This window comes from Podarcis tiliguerta (assembly GCF_965153285.1).
Source record: "Podarcis tiliguerta genome assembly, chromosome: 3".
Taxonomy (NCBI): domain Eukaryota; kingdom Metazoa; phylum Chordata; class Lepidosauria; order Squamata; family Lacertidae; genus Podarcis; species Podarcis tiliguerta.
In genome coordinates, this window is record NC_139536.1 from 21,088,703 (window position 1) to 21,110,348 (window position 21,646).

A 21,646-nucleotide genomic window follows, 5' to 3' on the forward strand; every position below is an offset into this window, starting at 1 on the left:
CCTTATGTCATGGCATCTTGAAAGGAGAGCTCTGACAACGAGAACCATGTCATGTTTTAAACAAACTGAATAGCAGCACTGTCAAGGTTATCTCATTAAAATTTTACTTCAAACATTGTTTCTCTTTAGGAATAGTGATTACAGGTGTAATCACACCTAAAGTAAGGTGTTGCTGAAATGGTTTCAGTTTTATCTTCTCTGCTGAAGAAACATGTGAAATAGTAAGACTTCAATCTATTCATAACTCAGAATTTTTCCACTAAAATTTGTTGTTGTACATGCATAGCACCTCTGCTAACACTAGGCCAAGTAACAGTGACAGGCCAAAAGTCATGCAGTAAAGCTTCATGACTGACTGAGGGCTTGAACCCATCATCCAGATACCACTGATACCACTATGCTTCCATAATACTGTGATTTGCTATTTGCTATCCCTCCCAAAATGTGTGCTTTTTTTCATTTAAAAAAACAACTGCAATTCTTTAGGAATCCCCCTCATATGCAAATGGTGCCATTTTGGCTATATAAGGACCAGCACAAGGAGAACTGAGTTGGCTATTAAAAAGGCAAAGTATTTTATAATGGAAATTCAACTAGTGATTAATATAACACCACCAAAACAGTTCCTTTTAAATTTCATGAAATTATTTAATATGACTTTCCACAACAGCTTACAATTTAGGTCTAGTGCTCAATAATATAGCCCAGAGAAGGGATATAGTGGTCTAAGGCAAGAAGTTTTCAATAGACAGATAAGGAAAAGTAAGTCAGAAAATTTGGAGAAATTGTAAGTGTTCAGTGAACTCCTCTTTACCCCCCACTTTTTATTTTTTACTGCCGCTGTTCAATCCTTGTTTGCTACTGTTTAGTACAGAAGGTCCAACTTCAAACCGACAGTGCTAGAAAACTGTCCATGTGTTGAAATGACCGTTCACCTAACAAGCAATCTTTGTAAAGTTCTTATCTGGGGTGGGGGTGGAATTTGAACCAAGTACTCTACTTATGCACTGAAGTTAGCCAAAAGCACCCCTCCTAGATTCAACTGCTAAGAAAACAGTTCAACCTAGGACTAGCACCTAGTTACAGTACTATGCAAATTCTCCCGGTATTTTGTTAGAGAGAAGTGGCTGAGCCACATATGCATTCAGAACAGTTTTAGTTGCAAAGTCTACTGGAATATGATGGGAAATTAGTCTGATGTTAAAGGAAAATAATATGGTAGGGAGAGATCTGCTAAGTTATATTTTTATCAGAGAATCTGAGTTCTGTTGGTGGGAAGAAGAGCAAGTGATACAGTGGTAACACCACATGGACCCAATCAAAAGACTCAAAACATGCAAGGTTACTGACTACCCACTTCTGTGATTATGTTAAATACAAAGTCAGAGCCAGGAGGATGCATGTGTTCTGTATTTTATTTTTGTTCTTCATTCAGATACTGTAAATATAAATCTATTACTTAATTATTCCTTTTAGTGATGGTGTTTCAATACGCAATAAGGGTTTATCCTCTGAGTTTTTGTTGTTGTTGTTTGGCGCCAAGCAGAGAGATTTGATTTCTAAGAGACTTCAGATCCCCTCATTCTAGCACAAACTCAAGTAGTGGGTTTTGATTTAAGTTTTTAAGAAAAAAGGTGGGATGAAAAAAATTTCACTTCACAGGTCTAGTAACTTGTGACCTCAACGTATCTAAAATTTCACTTACAGGCTGACCTGGTAGCGTGCAAATCCTTTCCTACCATACCCTTCACTTAGAAATACAGCATCTTTCAAAAGATCACCAGTCTATCCGCTTCCCCTCCCCCAGCCAGTCAGTCTTCTGTGGCTCAGTCCTCACTGGGCCCTTTTGAGGTTTTTCTTCTTTCAATTTTTTTTTCTAGAGTTTTGGTGCAGGAGGTTATATTTCTTTTAATTCCCCCAAGCCTGCTGATCTCTCCTGTTGTGCATGGATGGTGTTATTTTGGCTAAATAAGACCTACCTGCAATTATGCAGGTCTGAAGTGTTGACGTTAAAAAATAAATTATAATTGTCATTTCAATATTAAAATAGTGATTTTGACTTAATAGTATATACAATAAAATGAGGTCTATTGTACTCAGAAGCAACCACAAGCTTACTTTTTTCAAGTGCCTCCAAAGCCCCTGCACATGTTCTTCGGATGCTTTGGAGCACGTTTATAACCTGACTGTCTCCAGCATAAGCTGTCCCAGATCCATGCATTAAATATACACTGACTTTTTTTATTTAAGTACACCCAAGTGTTTATTAATACATTTATTAACACACTACTGCCGTTACTAAGCTACATATTTAATTTGTATTTTTAACCTGCATTATGAACTTTCATAAAACCTCTTTAAATAGACAGCAGCATTATCAGAAACAGGATCACAATAAAATGATGCATTGTCATCTACATTGGGTAAATGATAAAGTAGCCCAAAGACTGTATACAGGATGATGCCTATAGCAGGCAAAGGGCCAGTCAGGAAACATGCAGTATTTTATGTAAATGTCACTACATGACAGTATGCAGTATAATTGGAAGCAGTCGAATTCTCAATTTCCAAACATATTAGGAACCTAACAGCTGTTCTAGTTCTCACCTAGTCTCTGTGTGCCAAAAAATTCCCTTCTCTTCAACTGACAGTACAGACCTGACTTTTTCTCTCACTCACTTAAGCAAATAGAAATGTCCTTGTGATGTCGAACTAACAAGTTCACTTTAGAGAACTCATAGTTGCAAAAATCATCCCTGGATAGGTAGGGGAGTTGGCATAAACAGTACTCAAATAATCCAAAGCATGAGAGGTATATAACAATATTACAAATTCAGTAATGCAGATAGCTGAACAAGGACAGTGTAGTGAAAAATACAATTATTTTCCTTGACTTGGAAATTGATGAAATTGGCATTGTGTAACAAAAAATTTTTTTTCCCCAAACAAAATTTATTCCAAGCAATTTGTGACAGATTAACCCAGATTAGATTCTGATATTTAAGTCTCTGATATTTAAGTCTATGGTCCACACTTCATTTGCTATACTTTACTGTTAAGGTAGCTGCAAAAACCACATTTACAAATAAAGCTGGCTTCCAAAGCTTTCACATGGTGAAGCTGAAAAGAGCAATAAGCAGGTTTACCAGGAATTATGGCACAGCAGAAGCTAGGCCACTATGAGATTGGGGAAGATAACGGACAATGATTTAGCATTATTAAAGGAACAGTAGAAGACTATTTCACAACAAAACTATTAGCACAATCCAGCAAGTGGCTGGAACACTTGGAACAAGATCCTATATGAGGCATTAATTAGTTAAGAAGTCAGAACTTGGGGACTCTATTTGCAAACAGGATGAGATGTTAGCTGCTATGGATTCCCCCCTCATATATTTTCTTTATGAATAAATTTTCTTCATTTATTATTAATTATATACAGTCTTACCACAGAAACTTTTACAATCATAACAACCCAAATACAGTCAAGAGTATATCTTGTATGTTTTCAATTGTGCCAAATTCTTCACAAAATCCCTTGTTTTGCTCTTTATTATTATTATTCTCCTTCTTTAGACTCCATCATTTTAACCTCTTAGGTCACATATATATCCTAGCTGCTATAGATTTTTATGTTCAGACTCCACATTCTATCATAGGTTAGAAGGCTGAGAAGAGTGCTAAAATAGTAGTACTTCTGCCATATTAGAAAATACCACAACTGACTCTTTATCGCACAATCTAGAATGAAGCGGAACCACTGGTGAGAGGTAAAAGACAAAGAGCCTGCAGAAGATTTCAACAAGAGGCAATCTTTAAAGAGAAGATTGGATTCCTTCCCCCGCTGCCGCCTTTAACTAGCTAGCTATGAATTAAATGTCACCCTGTTACCAGACATTGGAAAACAACCTACCAGCATGGTAGGGCCAGTTAGACTAAGGCGTAGAAGATCCAGATTCAAATTTCCAATCAGCCATAAAGCTCAATGGGGGACCAGCCACCTTTTCTTAGCTTAGCCTACCTCACTGGGTTGCTGCAAGGATAAAATGGGGATGGGAAGAGCCATGTATATCAGCTTGAGCTCCTTGCTGGAAAGGTGGGGTATAAATATATTACACAAAGATCAGCAGAAAAATCATTCCACCACAAACACACATTTAGAGAACTAAATTGTATAAATTTCCAAAAGATTAGGAAAGGCAGACTACATATCAGCCCACTATTCCATGCAACTCAATTAATTTAACCGTTCTTCCACGCCAAGTTTCCTATACAGTTCTCTGAAATATTGTTCAAATACAGAATATGGCCTGGTTAACACATACTGCTAAATCATAGCTTGTTACGAGATCTGCAGCCACAGTCTGTTGCTGGCTTATGGCTTGCTTTAACTATAGCCTATTATGTTATACATGAACCTAACATCCTTCTTTAACCATGGCCACCCCAACCTACAAAGGCATGAGGCAATAGCAGGCAGAAAACAAATCAGACTTTGGGGAATTAGGTTTGTTTGACAATTTGTGGTCAACTAGTGGTTTGTTAAACAAATCATGGCTAAGTATTATGTGCAAGCTAGGTCTATGGCTATAAATACATAGAATTTTATTATTGCTGCCATCTCATATTTCAAGTCAAATCCTGTACATACCATGTTGGCTAATATGTAGCCAAATTTCAATGTGTGGCCAAGTGTCTCAGTATCTGAAAATGCTTCTTAATATTCAGGCTAAAACTTTATGAATATGAGAAGAACAGGCTTTTACTTTTTACCTACCTTCCCAACTGTCCAATTCCTATTAATAGATTTTATTCAAAGTTCACCTCTACTCTCCAACTACTACACATAGTGTTCTCATTTACCATTTATTGTATCATGGTTGCAACTACATGGTAAACTGAATTTGTTTAGCATCTGGCCAAGCTGTAATGCAAGCATTATTAACACATGGAAAGCAGGATAACAGAACCACAAAGCACTTTCCTCGCCATGAGGATAGATATCACGCTGCAAGTGGTCAACTGAAATCACCAAAGGACCACAGAATCTGTCATATTTCTGGCCTACTTTATATATAAGCTACTTATGCAAATGTACCGGTATTTACTAGTCCACTAAAAATTTCAACTGGTACATTTACTAGGTATTGTATGTCATGCATTCTTACACAACTTATTTCACATGGAGACTTGCCAAAGCCTGAACCTCTTTGAAACACTGGAAGGTATTTCTATTATTTATAATCCAAAGCATATTGTGCTTTATAGAGTATTGTAAGCAAGGCACAGGTCTCTACACCAAGGAGGTTGCAATCTCAATTTCAACCATAAAAAACCAGGCAAAGTCTACATAGATTAAAAAAGGATGACTGAACAATGGGCCATCTACTTTCAGTAGCTTTCAATGAATAATATTAATCAACACTGAATTAAAACTGATACTTAGCCTTTAGGCTCTGAGAAATTGGCAGTGCTTTTAAAGGATACAGATGAAGTACAAAATTTATTAAACATGGAGCTAAAAATAACTTCACCCTTAACATTGGTCACTAAGTAAAGAAGGTTTGAAGTGGTTGGGAGGAGAGAAAATGTATGTTAGGGTTCAAAGCTGAGGGATGGAAGGGGTTTGAAGGAACCAAGCTTCTGAGCCATTTCAATTTTCCCTCTGCTTAAAAGATAAAATATTCGTAAGTGCTAAAATGGTCAAGATGGTACTTAGGCTTTGGCAAAACTCCACAGCAACTGACTTCCATTGCCACATTCTTCTTGTCCACATCCATGCATCCATATAATATTCACACATATTATCAAGATGGTTCATGGATTCAAAAGAGTTGGAAGGGACCCTGAGGATCATCTAGTCCAACCCAAATATGCAGCAACCGTGGCATTATCAGCACTCCAGTGGAACCTCAGGTTATGTACCGTCCTCCTTACGAATGTTTCTGGTAACGAGCTCCATTAATAAAAGCGTGCCTCATGTTAAGAAGAAGAAGAAGAAGAAGAAGAAGAAGAAGAGTTTGGATTTGATATCCCGCCTTTCACTCCCTTTAAGGAGTCTCAAAGCGGCTAACATTCTCCTTTCCCTTCCTCCCCCACAACAAACACTCTGTGAGGTGAGTGGGGCTGAGAGACTTCACAGAAGTGTGACTGGCCCAAGGTCACCCAGCAGCTGCATGTGGAGGAGCGGAGACGCGAACCCGGTTCCCCAGATTACGAGACTACCGCTCTTAACCACTACACCACACTGGCTCAGAACAGTTTCGGCTTAAGAACGGACCTCTAGAACGAATTAAGTTTGTAACTGGAGGTACCACCGTACACTCTAACCCACTGAGCTAGCCAGGCTGAGGTGTAAAAAGCACAAGCTCAGTTGAACACAGACATGTATCCTGGGCCCTCAGTTTTAAAGTCTGGGTAAGACCTAAGTTTTCAGGATTTCCCAGGTAAGAACCAGCACTAGGATAACTCAGGCCTAAACATAAAGCTACAGATCCCCAGTTACCTGCTTGTTTAGGGCACATCAACTGCACCACATAAATGGACAATTGTTAGAATTTTCTTCTCACTTCCATTGCAATGATCTCTCCCCCCCCCCCCCGCCAGGTGGAAAAAGCTATGCAGTTTAGTCTGCCTATATTTCTCAACTTTCCATTATGGAAGGAGTACACAGAATAGAAAAGAACAGAACAAAAAAACAACAGTGCTACCATGATTGTGTAGAACAGCCTCTCCTATCCATTTACGGCTAGAAATCTATAGTAGTAGTAACAGGCAACTGAGGAAGGGGGCGTACACAGCTGGCAGCAAGGGGAAGGATTAGGCAGGCTTGGTAAATAACTTTGCCTAAGCCTGTTACCCTTACCCAATTTCAGCTGAAGGTGAATACTGGAATAGCAGAGGATACCCCAGCAGTGTTAACCCATGGGCCTGTTTCCTGCAGCCCATGACCACAGAGACAAATCACAAAGGAGGGAGCCATACAATCTACAAAGTGGGAGATGTTAGCAAGTGACTGTTTTTAAAACCCTGGGTAGCTAATAAACCATAATTTAGCAAAAGCCGTCAGACATGAGCAGCGATTTGAGCCTGGCTTTCCATGGCTAAGCTGAACACTCTTAATCAAAATGTCTGAAAACATTAAAGCCAAGTTGTTTAATTAAAAACTAGTCTCCACCTATTTAGCAACCTTTCCCAAATATTCCTGTTCCATGGAAAATTGCACTTCCTGTCTTTCCAAATGCATATTTCCATATAGTGACCTGTTAACTGCTAACACATATTTCCCATACCATTATCTGATCAATAAGAGAGCAGTCTACTACTACTACTACTACTGCAGTTTATTATCCACTTTAAGACTAGGTTGATCAGGTGTGTCAAGCAAAAATTGTCTCCACGCAACCAGGCGCATCCTCTACTGATGATATATGCAGCCCTGCAGAGTCTTAAAAAACATAAGCAGTGGAACATAAAGCTCAACATGGCAAAGTGGATCATGGCTATTCTCTTAAAACAAACTTGTCTGGTCAGCTGTGGTGAGTTACACAGCCATTCCTTCATGTACCAAATAGTGCATGATGTTAGAACCTAGTCCTAACCCTTAGGGAGCCAGTAGAGTAGGAAATTAGCAACTAAAGGATCACTGAGGTCAAATCCGAGTGGTACAAGAGGGCCCCTCCACTGTTCACTCAAGAAGGAAAACTGATGTGCTGAATGATAGTCAATGTGTTAATGGGTTGTGCTAGCAGTATACCAGTGGAAGGGGAAGCTGGTCCTCTACCTTGCTCAAAGTAGGCATCCAGTAAAGAGCAAAAGAGTGCTTAACAGCTGTGCATGCACCCAAGTTCTGAGTAGAAGCCACGGCACATGTGACTGTCTAAAAGTGTTTGCTACCTGTCACAATCTAATTGTAGGTCAAGCCACAAAGATGCTTCATAGCCATTGATGTTTTTACATATGGCCAGATACCCAAAACAACCCTACACCAAGAGTTTAAAAAGGTCCAACAGGCAAATGCACTCAGTTCATCAATTTCTTACCCACTCTTCACCCAGGTTATGTTATCCTGTGGGGACAGGATTCTAGTCATCTAGCACTGGACCTACATTCACAATGATATGAAGGATGTTTGCACAAAAACCTAAGTGTTTTGGCTTACTCCCTAGTTTGTTCTACAAGAGCTTCCATTAAGATGGCTCCATGTACGAAATGCACCTCTCTATACAGAGCAAATAAACAGAGTCACAGGGCATATTCCTGACCTTATATCTTAACATTCATACAACTAATGTAGGCCTGCAATACTTGATGCCTCCATCCTCTACTGCTAAAAAAGGCATACAAGTGAAATGATAATTCCCCAGCCCCCAAAGTCTCAGGGCATTTTAAATTTACTCCAATCTTGTAGGTTTGGACTACATTCTTTAAACTAAGCAATTCTCATAGCCGAGCATAATTTAAATCCAATTCCTAATTTTCAATCCACCACACTAGTTTTTCAACCCTGACCCAAATCCAAAATCCTGCACCTTTCACTTGACCTATCTTCAAATAAGCAGAACATGATGTAAGCCTACAGACTGCCTTCCTTAAAACATATTTATACTATGTTTTCACTTTTAACACATAAGTAACTATTATTTATATGAAAATAGTGAAGACCAAATCAGCCAGCAAATTTCATAAGCCGAGTCAGAACTTTAACCCCAGGTCAGTCACCTACAGGCACAAGTAATCCCCCACTGATACTTCCCACTGCTACATCTGACATGGTCAGGATCGAAACTATAACCAGCGTATGTCATTGGTAACCCAAAAAGCCAGGTCCTTTCCGCAAAAGAAAAGGTTAGCCTCATACTGTGCAGAAAGCACATTAACACGAAAAACTGCCCACTTCAGCTAATCTTAACGGTCTGCAGCAAGTCCAAAACTTTCAGGCGTTCGGACATGGGTGCTTACAACCTTTTAAAAAAAAAAAATTAAAGCAGGCTGAAGGAAGAGTGAATTCTAAAAAAAACCCACAGCAGTGTGTTTTGGGATCGTGGCCGGGAACTAAATAACGGGGCCTTAAACAGGCAGTGATTTTGGGGAGGGTAGGATGGGGAGATCGCCGTCAATACAGGCCTCTCTGCTTCCCGGGGTTAACTCAGACAATGGCGAGAAGACCGTCGTCGTCGTCGTCCCCCCACCTCTCCCTCCCCAGTCGGCATCCCAACCTCTCCCCTATCAAGCTCAGGCCTCTCTCCTTTTTCAACAGCCCGACTCCACGCCCAATCCCAAATTGAACATCCCACACCGAGGCCCGAAGCAGAAGAGGCAGCAGCTCCTCCCTCCCCTCCCACTCAGCCCGATCTGCCATGAGACGCGAGACGAAGAGGTTTCTCCCCCCCCCCCCCGCTGCCGCCCGCCCAGCCACCCGTTTCCATCCCGCCACCCCGACCAACGACCGCCGGATCTCCTCCTCGCTCCCCTTCTCTTCGCCCCGCTCCCTCCTCTTACCCGGAGTCTTACAACGCAGCCACAAATCCAGCCATTGCTCCTCGGCCGCCTCGCCTCGCCCCTCCCGCTCCGAACTACGCAGTACGCAGAAGCCCCCGCCGATGCCGCCCGTAACGCCAGCGCAGGCCTAACCCCCGAGTGAAGGCCCGAACCCAAGCCGCCCTCTTCCCGCCCTCCTCTCGCAGCCAACCCGCGCTCGAGGCCTGCTGCCTGACGAGGCCCCGTCCTCCTCCTCGCCGCCAGCCTCTCCCCTCCCTTCCCCTCCCCCGCTTTCCCTCAGGCGGAACCGGCCTGGGCCTGTACCTGGCGCCGCAAGCTCGCCGCTCGGTTAGAAGCCCCCCAGTTGCCCGCGCACGCAGGCGGCCTCCGTCTCTCCCGACTAGGGTTGAGGTTAGGCCACAGCTCGAGGAGCAACAGCAGCAGCCGTCTCTCCCGCCTCCGCCTCCTCTTCACGCAACGGCCTCTCCCTTCGCGGTCGTCCGCTGTGGCAGTCCGAGCGAAGCCAGCAGCACGGACATGTTGGGAGCCCCCGTCCCAGCGGCCGCTAATGGGCCGTCCCTCCCCGCCGCGCAACGTCAGAATGCACCGGGCGGGGGGAGGGGAAGAGCGCCCCCTCCCTTCACACAAGCGCCTCAAAGTGGATTCGGTCCTGCCGGCACGCACACGCAAAAGAGAAGGGTGAGAAGCCCTCTGCCATTGGCCGCAAAGGCCGTCATTCAATGCGCGGCCCTCGGCTCGCATCCCCATTGGGTTTCCTGCCTGTCAGGTTCTCGCTTCTTGGTTGTCCATTGGTTCGCTCACTTGCCACTTACTCGCCAGCTTATTTCCACAAATGCCCGTTGGGTGTACGCCTCTGTCTCAGCTTTGTACCTATTGGCTGCTGTCGTTGCCAATCAAGTTTGCCAAGCTCGCCGTCCTCACCTATGCGCAATATTTTTTAAAAAAAACATAGGCTATGCAGTATGGAATGTCACTGGTCGAAGTAAGTGCCAATTAACTTCTTCTCCCGCCCCTCCCTACTCCTTTCTCTTACCAAACGCTAACTTCCTCCTATTTCCCCCCCACCTCCATTGTTCCCCTCTTACTATTGGCTGCGAAAGTTGCCTATCTTCGCCAGCTTCCGCGTCCTTCATAATAAGCTTCTCAAATAGCCAAGGACGCAGGCGTGAATCCCTGCACATCGATTGGGGGGAGGAGGGCGGGGTATGAGAACGAAGGCGGTGTTTGAAAAGCAACCGAGCAAGTAGCCCTTCCCTATTCCACCCCCCCCCCAAGGCCACAATAGACCCTCTACGCTGTGATTGGCTGAGCGCTGGAGCGGCCTTCTCTCCAGTACTTACCAGGAACGGGAAGGACGGCGGAGGGGGGGGGGGAGAGAACAGAGAGAAAAGTGCCCGTATGTTCTGTCGTATTACATCATCACTAACCAATAGGAAAGGTTTAAAAAGGCCTTTAGGTAAGAAACGCGCTAAGGCCGTGCAAAGGCTGAGGAGAAGCCGAGCTGGTCTGTACTTGAGGCGCCTTCGAAGGCACGCAAATTCGCAGTGCAACTTTACGCATACATAATACATATGTCTCACGACATGCTCCCTCTCTGAGAGGCTGTAACTGCAGCCCCTTCGCAAGGAGGCTTACTGCTGCCTAGGAAGTGACAGGACTTCAGCCTTCAACTGGGCCAGATGCTTTAGCATCTCTACAAGGGCCAGCCGTCCCAAGGCATTTTGGCACCTGAGGCAAAGCAAAATGACGCCCCCTCCTCCCCTCTGGGGAAGAAGGGGTGAGTGCAGATCTACATCAGGAACAAGAGAGGAATAAAGCTATATGTTGGGGTCCACTGGGCCCATTGATCCTGCCGTCCGAGGCCACCGCCCGAGCTTGCCTCATAGGTGGGACGGTCCTGATCTAGGATTGCCATAGGAGTCCTCTTTTTTTTTTTGGAAGATGAGCTTTTTTTCTTTCTTTTTTTAGGAAACTACAAAAATTGTTGAGCTGAAAAACACGATATTTCGATTGGCTTGACTTAGATCCACGAGAAAGCACCACGTTTTGGAAATTCCCCACAGACAGAAAATCCGGATGTATGGCAGCCCTTACATCTACTTACATTACTTACTTTGCCACACTTTTATTAGGCATTACAAATATAGGCCATAAATTGTCCATATATAACATTTTAGAATATATACAAATAAACAGCCATGTAAAAATATGTAATAACGAGGATTTTCATTGTAGTTTCTTCCCACTAAATAGTGCCGTTCACCACTCTTAAGAGATTCTATTGATAAAAACTCAGCCACCATTGCAGTTACTTCCAGGTTCATGTCAGACAGATAGGAATCATGATATTTTCATTGTGCCATGATGTTCGACTACCCAGAAAAGGGGATAGCACATGTTTTGCGTAGCTGGTTGTATAATGGACAGTAGAAAAGAATATGTTCTACTGTGTCCAGCACATTCAGAAAACATCCACAATGCCTATTGTTTCTGGGGATGTTTAAATATCTGCCCTTGACCAAAGCTGAGGGGGAAACGTTCAGTCGGGCTAACGTAAAGGCCCTGCATTAGACTGGAATTATTAATTTTGAAATATAAGTGACCCTGTTGGATTTAAACCATAAAACGTGGGGGAGCAAATTTTATTTACAGCTGACTTGATGTTTTGTTTTTCAGTGTCCCTTAATATGATTTGAATATTATGATAAATATATTGCTCACTTAAATTATGCAAGAATTCCAAGTCAATACCAATAGATCTGATTTTGCTATGTAAGATTTGGAACCATCTGGATTTATAAGCGTCCTTAAGGATGTCAGAAAGCAGATTTGAAGGTTGGCAATGGAAATGGCAATGCAACCGGTATTTTTTAGTGCTTGCCCATACCCAATATTCCATCGTGTGTATACCTAGTTCTACACACATCATCTGATACTTGATTGAACTTGGGAGCCCCAGGATATGTCTCAAGAAACTTGAGTATCTTATCTAAATCACTATCATATGCTCGTATCCATATTGGGATCCTAAAAAGTAACTGGGACGACACTTTAGCTTGAAAAATTTGAGTAGCAGCTGCTATAAATTGGTTACCTTTCTGAAAATAAAAACAAGCTACTGTTGTTTTTGTTTTATAGCACTTGTGCAATGGTTTGGCCAACTTGAGTTGCGCTGGAATAAAATTCCGAGATATCTGTGCATCTTTACTTGCTGGATTTCTTGTCGTCTTATTTTTCATTTCTCTAATTTCCAGGAATTAGAGAAGACCAGATTTTTTATCTTCTCATAATTCATTGAGAGTTTATTGGTTTCGCAATAGGAAACCAGGGAGAGTAAAAGACTTTTCAGTCCTATCCTCATCAGTGATAATAAGACCACATCATCCACATACAGTAACAGTGGGACCGGGTTTTGATTGATTTTGGGGGCATGTGATTCTATTTTTTGAATGTGCTCTGGAAGAGCTGATAAAAATAAATTAAAAAGAAAAGGGGCAATAATACACCCTTGTTTTGCACCTTTCATATTAGGGATGTCGGAAGAGAAGTGAACTTTGGCACTGGGTTTGATTGGGCAGATGTTAAAGGAATATAATTTCTGTATTAAGATTAGCAAGCATGGATTGATTCCTAACTCTACAAGCTTCTTCCACAATATCACAAGATCAACTGAATCAAAGGCACCACAAAAATCTACGAAAGCTTCAAAAATATTGGATTGGTTTTGAAGTCTATATTTTCCAACCAAATGTGTATGTATGAGACAATGGTCTAAGATAGGGCAGCCTTTGGAAAAACCTATTTGTTCTTTTCCTGGTAAGTTTAGATTTTTTTCATCCAGGTAAGTAATTTAAGTAAAAGGTGCTTAGTATAGAATTCCCCTATCACTGACAGTAGACTTATCGGTCTGTTGTTCTTTGGTTCACCCAGATCACCTTTTTCAAAGATTGGAATACTTACTGATCTAAGTCATATTTCAGGGATGATTCCATATTTACCGATAAGAGTAAATAGTTGAGCTAGGGGTTCTGCCCACGAATCTATGAATGTCTTAAATAATTATATTGGTAAACCATCCGGCCCTGGCAACTTGCCCAGTTTTAGTTTTAAACTATTAATTATCTCTCTGATTTCCTCCTCTTTCACCCTTGGCCACTCCTTTAGTTTATCTAGTTTGTTATTGTTGGTCTCCTTTCTATTCAATTTACTATGTAGATTGTTAAATATAGAAATGAAATACTGAGACCATTTAGATTCTGCAATTGATGGGACATTGGTCGCCAGCTTTCAGACCTCCATATACTAGCAACCAAATCACTTTGTTATCAGTGTGCTGGAGCCCACTTTTGTCAGATTCATGACATGAATTTGGCCTTAGTTGGCAAATAACACATCTGGTACAAAGGAAGAAGGGTGGAAGGAGAAAGGTCCCAATAGTAGAGGATGTATAATCTGTGACATTATTATGCCAAGCCCCAAACCCTATGCATGGGGCTCCCCCTCCCCTGACAGATGTAAATTCCACTGAGATAAAAAAAGGAATCAAAGTAAGTGTGCAGAACTATCCGCAGCATCACCATACAGTGTCTTTAGGCTACTGTCAGGTAGAACCCTGCCAGGTCCCACCAACGATGCCTATTTTTAAAATGTTTTTAATCTTGCTAATTTTTTTTACTAAATTTGATGTGATTATTAAAAGTTATGGGCAGTGTTAAGTTGTGGGTGAACATATCAGATGACACAGCAATTCTTCAAACAGCTCTTGTTTATTCACAGGCCAGAACAGAACTGAAGGGTTCAGCCAACCTGCTTATATAGAGCTCAACTACAAAGCAGCAGTAACAACTTTCTGTAACTATCCAATCACTGAACATCACTTTCAATTCCTTATTTGCATATTTGGACCTGAGTGAAAACTATCTACAGTATTTCCCCCTGCTGGCTCAGAGTGAGAACTTCAGTACAAAACAGGCAGGATTCACCTAACCAGAGCTATCAGTGGAAGTCATTTCTCAGGGTTTTCTCCCTTCTTCGCCACATGCTCCTGCACCCCGTGAAACTGGTTCGGGGTGGTGGGTCAGGAGAACCCACAAAACAGCACTGGGGGAGGAGATGTATGTTACTCCTATCTGGCAAGATGCATGCTTGCACAGACAGAATAATTGGAAGAGTGTGGCGTTGATTCCCACTCTATAATTCTAGACTCACAGCAGGTCTGGGGATGCCACTCTTTTTTATTTCACACATTACCTCAAAGCAACTCCCATCATTCCTGACCTTTGGTCAGGGGTTGATGGGAGACTAACAACATATGGACAGCTACACATTCCCCACTGCTGCTGTAGTGACATAACATCAGGGGCATTGTGGGAAATATATATAGTTCCTCCCCCTGGCCAGTTGCCATGCATTTGCTGTCCTTCTGCCCACCACAACTAGATAATCTCACCAGCAATGGGGGCCTTCTTATGTCAGTGGGGCATCAACAAAAAGGATCCCCACCAGATGGCAATTTGTAGAGGCTCTCCTCAAACCTGGAGCCAGCCCTGGTCTTAAACTCTGCCTTGCTGCATTCCCAAATTGTATTTATGTAGCTTTCTTTTACCAAGTTGTCTAGGGAAAGAAAGGGGATAAAATAAATAGCCCCGTGGCATAGACTGATGGTACACAATACAGACTCCTCGTGAAAGAAAGCAGGTTTGGGTCTAGCCGGTGCCTAAACTGGAGACACCTGGGAATCCAATATGGCTTTGGTAATGGAAGGCAGGATATAAATATACCAAATAAATAAATAACCTTTTTCAAAAAACAACTATAGAGCCTTGAAGTTGATGCTGAGCACTGGTAGAGGAGAAGAACCATTTACACCACCTTGGAGAAAAGTTAGGATATAAATGCAACAAAATGGTACAAGGCTAAAGTTTTGGCACCGCTCTATACATTGGTTTCATAGTGATGATTAATAAACGATTGAAGAAATACAGAGGCAACACATTTTACAATCAGAGGACAAAAAAATCCTGGAAAATAGTTTTTCAGTGGGCAAAAACAAGAGGAAGAGCCCAGCCGAGAACATTGTGCTGTAAAACTACTACATTTACTGCTGCTATTAGTGAAGCGAGCATGGAATCCACTTGACACATGCAAGAAAGACACGTGTGCATCAACTGAACATTTCCAGAGCTCAAAAACCAAAGGTAAAAGGTGAGATAATAATGTGAAAGTGTTGTCAGCTCCAGTATCTTTCTGCAGTTACTGATGTTATTTTGTCAAGATGTATTTCACAGATCATTGACTTGAGCACAAAGCAGACGTAATCTGTAATCCAGGAGGAGATCTATCAGCTACTATCACTGCAAAGATAAATCCCCCCTCCCCACAGTAACAAAAGAACAACAACAAAACAGAAAGAATGGGGACTGAGGAAAAGCTGGTTGGAAAACATCTAATAATGTTTGTAAGCAAATCATTGAACATATTGTTATTTTTTACTGAAATTCAAATACATGATGTTACTAAGCTTTATATGTATGTAGCAATTTTAAAAGGTATTCTAACTGCATTAATTGGCCAGCTTGAACATTGTACGAATTGCAGATGAATGTGCATCACACAGATTCTCTTAATCCAAATTCCAGAAAAGCATCTTTCCGGGTAGAGGCAAAACAGCCTCCTATCCAAACTTTCCTCTGTGTTCAGTAGCCAGAGTTCAGTATATACCATCCATTGTCAAATATGGAATGGTTTATGTATGCATGCTCCGCCATCTGTGTATATACTGCCTTTCAGAGTATAAAATGCAGTATGTGTAAATGGTTGGAGGTGGCAGGGGTTTCTGTTGCTTTTAGAACTAGACAGCAGTCCTTTAAATGTATGGTGTGTACACAGCCTTAGTCTAAAATTATTTCAATGTGTGTTATCATTTTTGCTTGTATTCACCAGTACACATTCTACCTTGGGGGGCCAATGTTGTGGAACTCCCTTCTGGCTGAGATCATGCAGTCTCCCCCCCACCCCTGCCTACAAAATTTGGCACCTACTGAATACTTTTTTAAAAAATTCCAATAGACATTTAAACTGAATTCTGATTTTATAGTTTTAACCGGTTTCTGTTTTCATTGGACTGTGTTCCTTGGACAAAAGTTGGAATATCTATATGTAACAGATTCAAATATGTTGCATTTATTTTATTTCCTTTGTTGTTTAACTGCTTGTTGTAGTTCTCCTTATGCCCGCTGTCATGGAAATTCAGTTGAAAGGTGATGCAAAAATGTTTATAATAAATGTACAAATAAATACCAGTTTAGTGAGTGTAGCTTGGAGAAGGACCAGCAAAATGAACAGAGAAGGCCAGGGAATGCTGCTTTGTCAAGGGAAAAGGCTATTGCTATAATGAGTAGTGCTCATAGTGACACTGGATATGAGTAGTGCTCATAGTGACACTGGATATGAACTGCCATGGAACACACACAGAGAGAGGGGAATATTTTAAAACTGTAAACCGCCTTGGGCACCTTGTTAGAAAGGTGGCATATAAATGCAATAAACAAGCACACTAACGCAATAGAACTATTTGTAGGAGATTTTCAAAATGGGCTGGGCATAATCCATAGAGTTGCAATGCTATTGTAGGAACATAGGAAGCAACATTATACAAAGTCGGATCACTGGTCCATCTGGTTTGATATTGTCTATAATGCCTGGCTGTTGGTTTACAACAGGGGTCAGCAACCTAAGGTCCGTGGGCCACAAGCGGCCCACGGGGGTAATTTAACCGGCCCACAAGCCACCCCCGAACCGCTCGGTGAGTCCCCACGCGCTGCGCTAAACTGGCGCAGCACGGTGTGGGGACTCACTTCCGCAGCACCAGAAATTGCATCTGCGCATGTGCAGACACCGGAAATCGTGTCTGCATAGACGCAAACACTGGAAATCGTGGGCGCTCACGCACGCACATGGTCCGGCCCACACAGGAATCTCCGCTGGAGTGAACCGGCCCAGGTTTACAAGATGTCAAACACGTGTCTTCCCCAGCCAGGGATTGAACCTGTACTCTCTACAATGGTGGCTACAGCTCTTTCTTCATTGGATTCAGTGGGCAACCAAGCCAATATAATTTTATGAGTTTGGAATGCAGTAGGCTACATGCTTGAGTCCCTTTCGAATTATTGGATCCAGCACTGATTCAACCTTCCTGGTGAAGTAATGACCGTCTAAATATGGGCCATGAAGGTAACAAGGGAAGCTGCTCTTGTGCCAAACAGCAAATGGGTGGGCCACTCTTCCTCCACTCGCTGGTAGTTAGAAAGACAAAGATCAAAGTGGAGAGTTGAATTATATGAGCTAGACCATGGGTAGGCAATCTAAGGCCCGGGGGCTGGATCTGGCCCAATCACCTTCTAAATCCAGCCCGTGGACGGTCTGGGAATCTGCATGTTTTTACATGAGTAGAATGTGCCCTTTTATTTAAAATGCATCTCTGGGTTATTTGTGGGGCATAGGAATTCGTTCATTTCTCCCCCCAAAATTTAGTCTGGCCCCCCACAAGTTCTGAGGGACAGTGGACCAGCCCCCTGCTGGAAAAGTTTGCTGATCCCTGAGCTAGACACTAGGAGCAAGGCTGCAGGCAGGTCCAATTTCTGCTGCAATCCAAGGCTGCACCTATGGGAGAAGCAAGACCTCATTGGGATGTTAATGCTGTGAAGCCCTCCATCATACTCTCAGGTTGTATATATGTGTAAATAAACCATCATATATCAGAAAGGCACCACAGTCTCCACCATCCCTCATTCCAAAGGAAGTGAACCCTGGGTCAGTGCCTATTGGAATATTGGAGATTGGGGTGTCTTGCAACAAAAGGTTGCAGAGTTCTTGGTTCTGATAGAAGAGTATTCTCAAGTGTGCAATTCAGCAATAATTATTTAAATTGCTTTCCCGCCTCTCTTTAAAACAAACAACAACAACAACCCAGCAGCTCTTCTTTGAAAACTCACCCTGTGCTATCTAGTTATTTCGTTGAGCCTTGTTTTTAAAAAAGCATGTTTGGAGCGTGGGGAGTAGATTCCTTTCCCCCCCATCACTGGTGTTTTTTTTAATCTGTTCCTTCTCTCCACCATCACTCCCAAGATGTACCAGTACATCAGGATCTGATTGAAGGAGTTCTATGTCAACCTTCCAGCTAATCAATGACCTACTTTATTATTACATCCCAAGCTCAGGCTGACAGAGAGGCTTTTTGCATTGAATGAACTTCTGATCAATAACTGGCATGAAGGACACAACAGGGCACAGTGCAATGGAACAGAGAATAGCTTTTACTATGTCATTTCATAACACCTCCCCTTGGTGGTCCAGTCTATTTTGGGTCCAACAGGAAGTCATAATTCAAATTACTTTTTGAAGTACAAGTGTGCAGATTGTGGAAATATACTGAGCGGTGAACCAAAAAATAAAACCCATTTCAGATAAATATTAGCACACGACAAAAGATTGAGGGTAGCCTTTTTTTAGTTTTCTCCTCAATTAGTTCTTACCATTTGGAATATAATAGAGGTATGACTGACAACCGTTGGCCACGAGATGGTAACCTCCTGGTTGGATTACCCCAAAGCAATCTAAATGGTGCTGCCCTTGAGGTTGTCTGGAAGCTGAAGCTGGTGCAAAATGGAATGGAAATTCACACAGCATAATCTGACCCGTGTCTAACTTGAAAGAAGTTAGCCCCACTGAGGTCAGCCCCACTGAATGCAGTAGTACCTATTTCTCAGTAAGTGCTAATAGGGTTGGGTTGTTAACAGTTGGTTGAAGCTCCCTGCTAACTTTCTGACTTTTTGAATAAGGAGCCTGACCACACCATAAGGGATTGCGTAAAGTATACTGTCAGATTGTCCTGGACCATTGTCTGGAGAAGAGAGTGTTTTACAAATGCACCAGATTCTAAAGATTCTAAAATAGCAAGTGAGCTGGTCTCTCCTGCCCTAGTCCCCAGGCTGTTGATATTGAGAGATGAGGAGGAATGTTTCAGGAATTTGATTATTAGTACTCAGATTAATGTGGAAATCAGATGGAAGGGGGAAGCCTGTGAAAGTCAGCTGTTAAAAGCTGTTAAAAGTCTTCACAGTTATGGAGCTCAGGGTCTTGGGCAGCACAAGAGAATTGATTGGGAGATTTATTTATTGAATTTGTATCCCACCCTTCCTCCCGAAGAGGCCCAAGGCAGTAAAAATACCCACAGCAAAATAACTTTATGCAAAAGCATTTTTAAAACAGTTTAAAACATCTAAAACAGTTTAAAGCATCTAAATTCAGGTAGGCAGCAGTGTTGGTCTGACGCAGTTGAAATAAAAATAAAAAATTGTCCGGTAGCACCTTATGGACCAACTAAGTTTGTTCTGGTTTAAGCTTTCATGGTATCTGAAGAAGTGTGGATGCACACGAAAGCTTATACCAGAACAAACTTGGTCTATAAGGTGCTACTGGACAATTTATTTATTTATTTATTTATTTAACATCAAAAACGGTTTAAAACATTCTCCCATCTGGTAATATACCGTATTTTTTGCTCTATAAGACGCACCAGACCACAAGATGCGCCTAGTTTTTGGAGGAGGAAAACAAGGGGGGGGGGGAATCTGAATCTCAGAAGCCAGAACAGCAAGAGGGATCGCTACGCAGTGAACGCAGCAATCCCTCTTGCTGTTCTGGCTTCTGGGATAGCCGCATTCCCCCTTACTTTTTAGGAGGGAAAAAGTGAGTCCTATAGAGCAAATAATACGGTAGGTTGGAGCCTATAATCTTCTGAATCACAGTTGCTCTTCATTCCTTTAGTCTTCCTTTAGATTCAGCTTATTTGGTGTGTTTTTCCCTCCTGGACTGAGGGGCCGTTCTTCTGATGTCATGGCAGAATCTCTCTCTTCAGCGTAATTGGAGAATAGGATTGCTCTCATAATTATCCAGCGTGAGCAAGTGACGCATTCGCTGCTATCGACATGCTACAACACAGCCCAGAGAATGTATCGAAAGAACTACCGGCATTCTTCCCGCCGCTCTGAGCTCATGCAAGCAAGTAACAGTTTAAATATGGGGTGGAGAGGGCAGAACAGCACTGCCACATCCTACATTTTAAATTTCCAAACATGGCAACAATTCCACCATTTATGTATATATTTACTGATGCTTTTTGGCCTGGAAGGCCCTCAAAGTTGCTTATGAGAACACCATCATAATAGTATTTTATGAAGTATCATAGAAGGCTTTCTTAATTTTTGGTATTTATTTATTAAAATTATAACCAACCCTTCTTCCCAGATGTGCCCAGGACATCTAAAAGCAATTCCAACACAGATGTAGATTCGGATATATCTTGTTGAATGAGGAATGTGGGGGCTTTTTGTCCTGGGTGATGCCTCTAGAGGGGTGCCACTGAGTGTGTGTATACGCAAATGCGCTTTGGGGTGTGTGTGCCAAACTGGGTCTTTGACCAGGGGAAAATAAAGCCTAGTTTTGACCCTGGAGGAAGGTAGATGCTAAAATGACAACAGAGATAATGCCTGTCTAATGTTTAATGGGGGTGGGGGAGTGGAATTCAAAAGGTCAGGGGACATAGTACACCATGGATAGCAAACTAAGGCCTGGGGGCTGGATCCGGCTCAATTGTCTTCTAAATCTGGCCCGTGGACGGTCTGGGAATCAGTGTGTTTTTACATGAGTAGAATGTGTGCTTTTATTTAAAATGCATCTCTGGGTTATTTGTGGGGCATAGGAATTTGTTCATCCCCCCCCAAAAAATAGTCCAGCCCCCCACAAGGTCTGAGGGACAGTGGACTGGCTCCCTGCTGAAAAAGTTTGCTGACTCCTGTACTACACATTTTATGATAAGCACAGAACGAGATTTCTATCTATAGTGTTAGAGCTGTTTCTAAGTTTAGGAACATAATAAGAGCCTACTGGATCAGGTCAATGGTCCATCTAGTTCAGAATCCTGTCCTCACAGTGGCCAACCGGATGCTTGTGGGAAATCCACAATCTGAACCCAATTACAAGACCACTCTCCACTGCTGTGCTTTCCAGCAACTAGTGTACTGAGGCAGTTGGGGGAGAGAATAACTGTATAGTGGTACCTCGGGTTAAGTACTTAATTCGTTCC

General features: G+C 42.3%; 1 protein-coding gene and 1 long non-coding RNA gene across 10 annotated transcripts in view; one reads left to right on the forward strand and one right to left on the reverse strand.

Moving 5' to 3' along the window:
* Positions 1 to 10,722, reverse strand: part of PPM1B (protein phosphatase, Mg2+/Mn2+ dependent 1B) — a 42,039-nt gene extending 31,317 nt beyond the window's left edge. For 2 of the 9 annotated variants that reach the window (XM_083433113.1, XM_083433109.1), the window contains exon 1: positions 9,805 to 10,217. The gene's annotated coding sequence lies outside the window, so the exon portion shown is untranslated. Of the gene's footprint in view, positions 1 to 9,501; positions 9,720 to 9,804; positions 10,218 to 10,313; positions 10,424 to 10,586 lie in introns of those variants that run through there. The other 7 variants (XM_083433115.1, XM_083433116.1, XM_083433114.1 and 4 more) reach the window with 7 other exon arrangements.
* Positions 10,723 to 10,847: 125 nt separating this feature from the next.
* On the forward strand, positions 10,848 to 16,802 carry LOC310674219. Its single transcript, XR_014509440.1, has 2 exons — positions 10,848 to 13,253; positions 14,278 to 16,802. It is a non-coding gene; the product is annotated as an uncharacterized lncRNA (long non-coding RNA).
* Positions 16,803 to 21,646: the final 4,844 nt, after the last annotated feature.